Source organism: Larimichthys crocea, unplaced genomic scaffold (assembly GCF_000972845.2).
Source record: "Larimichthys crocea isolate SSNF unplaced genomic scaffold, L_crocea_2.0 scaffold22008, whole genome shotgun sequence".
Classification (NCBI taxonomy): Eukaryota; Metazoa; Chordata; class Actinopteri; family Sciaenidae; genus Larimichthys; species Larimichthys crocea.
This window is the reverse complement of record NW_020852931.1, coordinates 1-3,086: the sequence shown is the minus strand read 5'-3', so window position 1 is coordinate 3,086 and position 3,086 is coordinate 1. Positions and strand designations below refer to the sequence as shown.

The 3,086-nt window shown below is 38.1% G+C and overlaps 3 non-coding genes across 3 annotated transcripts; all 3 read left to right on the top strand.

Moving 5' to 3' along the window:
• The first annotated feature begins 663 nt into the window (after window positions 1–663).
• trnaq-uug (transfer RNA glutamine (anticodon UUG)) lies at window positions 664–735 on the top strand. Its single transcript has one exon. It is a non-coding gene; the product is annotated as a tRNA-Gln (tRNA).
• Window positions 736–896: 161 nt separating this feature from the next.
• trnaq-uug (transfer RNA glutamine (anticodon UUG)) lies at window positions 897–968 on the top strand. The gene has a single exon. It is a non-coding gene; the product is annotated as a tRNA-Gln (tRNA).
• Window positions 969–2,126: 1,158 nt separating this feature from the next.
• trnap-agg (transfer RNA proline (anticodon AGG)) lies at window positions 2,127–2,198 on the top strand. Its single transcript has one exon. It is a non-coding gene; the product is annotated as a tRNA-Pro (tRNA).
• The last annotated feature ends 888 nt before the right edge of the window (window positions 2,199–3,086 follow it).

Here is a 3,086-nt window from a genome sequence, read left to right as displayed (position 1 = left end):
ACACCTGTGTGTGTGTGTGTGTGTGTGTGTGTGTGTGCAGTCAGAACATAAACACGAGACAGTAGCCTCACACATGGAGCTGTGTGAGGCTACTGTCTCGTGTTTATGTTGTGACTGCACACACACACACACACACACACACACATAAACAGACTGAAGTGTCACCTTGTGTCGTTTCGCTTCTGTTGCCATCCCGTTACCGTGTTTAACAAATAAACAAATAAACAAACAAACACCGGGACCGAGCTGCTAACTAGCTCCGAGCTAAATCCTGCGCATGCGCACTGTGTTTGTAGGAAACACGTGTTTGACCTGAGCGCTGACTGGAAGGATGAAAGAGTGAACAACAACAACAACAACAACAACAGATGGAAAAGATAGAATGAATTTTGAGAAACAAAGTCAGAATTAAAGAAAAAAAAGTCTAAATTCTGAGAAAGAAAAGACAGATTTTAAGAAAAACAAAGTCAGTATTTACGAAAATAAGTTGGAATTTAAGAAAAAAAAAAGTCAGAATTTTAAGAAAAAATGTCACAATTTAAGAAAAAACAAAGTCAGAATTAAAGAAAATAAGTTTGAATTTAAGAAAAAGAAATCAGAATTCCCTATGAAAAAAAAAGTCTAAATTTTGAGGAAAAAAAGGTCAAATTCTTAGAAAAGAAAGGTTCCATGGTGTAATGGTCAGCACTCTGGACTTTGAATCCAGTGATCCGAGTTCAAGTCTCGGTGGAACCTTGTGAACATCCACTGTCTTGACACAGCACAATATTCACCACAGACCAAGCTGCCAAATAAAGAGAAGGAAAAAAATCTTCTGAATCTTAGGGAAAGTTGGTTTTTTGAGGGAAAAAAGTCTATTTGTTGAAGAAAAAAAAGGTCAAATTCACAGAAAAAAGGGTTCCATGGTGTAATGGTCAGCACTCTGGACTTTGAATCCAGTGATCTGAGTTCAAGTCTCGGTAGAACCTTGTGAACACAACACAGTGTTCACCATGTCAGTTTTAAAAAAGGAGGGGAAAGAAAAAGTCAAAATTTTGATGAAAAAAAGTCTTTTTTTTGGGGGGGGGGGGCTTGTTGTCGAATACTTGAGCGTGGGGGAAAGTTTGATTTTGAGGGGGGACAAAGTCTGAATTGTAAGAAAAAAGTAAATTTTTCAGGTCAGACTTTGAGAAAAAAAATGTCGAAAAAACAAGTCAGAATTTTGCAAAATAAAGTCTGAATTAAAAGTGAAAAAAAAATCCTGAATTTTGAGAAAAAATTCAGGTTTTGAGAAAACAGTCAGTCAGCGTGGAAAAAGTCAGAATTTTGAAGAAAGAAAGAAAATCAGAACTTTGCCAAAGAAAGGTCAGATTTTTTAGGGGGGAAAAGTCAGAATTTCAGAAAAAAAAAGTCTATATTTCTGACAGGAAAAACAGGTCAAATCCTTAGAAAGGAAAGGGTCCATGGTGGTAAAATGGTCAGCACTCTCTGGACATTGAATCACACAGTGAATCCGAGTGTCAAGTCCGGCTGCAACCCTGTAACACAACACAGTGAATATCGATGGGGGAACGCTTGATCTCTTGACGAGGGGGGAAAAAGTCCTGATTGTAAGGAAAAAAGCAATTTTTCAGGTCAGAAATTTGAGGAAAAAAACGTGTAGCAAAAACAACGTCAGAATTTTGTCAATCAATAAGTCTGATTAAAAGTTAATAGTCAACAAAAAATCCGAATTTTTGAGAACAAAGTTGCAGTTTACGAGTGCAAACAAGCCAGAATCAAAAGTGGAAAAAAGTCAAAGTTCCTTGAAGAAAGAAAAGTCTGCAGCACTTTGGCAAACGTAAAGGTCCGATTTTTTAGCGGGGGAAAAAGTCAGAATCTTTGAGTGGAAAAAGTCAGCAATCAAGAAAATAAGTTGGAATTTTTGAAATTTTGAATGTAAATAGCTTCCAGAATCAGTGCTCTTAGAGCTCAGTGTTACATGTCACGTACAGTTAGATGATCGTCTCCAGAGGGTGCTGTTGGACTACATAAGACGTGGAGTGCCAAGCTGCCACATCAGCAGCATGAAGTTCAACCACAGGTCCTCCCAGCATTCAACTACAGCTGTGAACAGCTGTGAACAGCTGTGAGGACCTGGTGACAGAGGCTCGTTGGTCTAGGGGTATGATTCTCGCTTAGGGTGCGAGAGGTCCCGGGTTCAAATCCCGGACGAGCCCATACTTATTAATATGTGAGGGTCAAACAAACCTTTGTGAAACAGGGTCACCCTTTGGCCAACAACACTTCATGCTTAGTCTGACTGCTGTACACAGTGTCAGTACAACAGTTCATTTCCAGAACCAGCTATACTTCCCACTACACCACTAATGTCTCTTGCACAAAAGTCATTTATGTAAGAATTTTAAGAAAAAAGTCAGAATTTAAGAAAAAAGTCAAAATTTTGAGGGGGGAAAAGTCAGAATTTAAGAAAAAAAAGTCAAAATTTTGAGGGGAAAAAGTCAGAATTTAAAGGAAAAAAATCTGAATTTTGAGAAACAAAGCTTGAATTTTGAAGAAAAAAAGGTCAAAATCTTAGAAAAGAAAGGTTCCATGGTTTTTTCTTTCTAAATTCATTTTTTTTCACTTTTAATTCAGGACTTTATTTGACAAAATCTCTGACTTTGTTTTTCTACACTTTTTTTTCTCAAAATTCTGGAACCTGAAAATTATGCTTTTTCTTACACAATTCAGACTTTGTCCCCCTCAAAGATAAACTTTCCTCCTCCCACCTCATATACGTGTTGGTGTGGTCACAAGGTTTCCACGCAGCGCTTGAACTCGGATCACTGGATTCAAAGGTCCAGAGTGCTGACACATTAACCAGACCCATGGAACCCTTTTGTTCTGTGATATGTGACCGTTTTTCTTCAAAATACTTTTCCCTCAAAAAATCAACTTTCCTTAAGATTCAGATGTTTTTTTTCTTCTCTTTATTTGCAGCTGGGTCTGTGAGTGATATTGTGCGGTGTCAAGGACAGTGGAGATCTTAAGGTTCACCAAACGACCGAGACTGTGAAACTCGGATCCTGGATTCAAAGTCCAGAGTGCTGACCATTACCCCATGG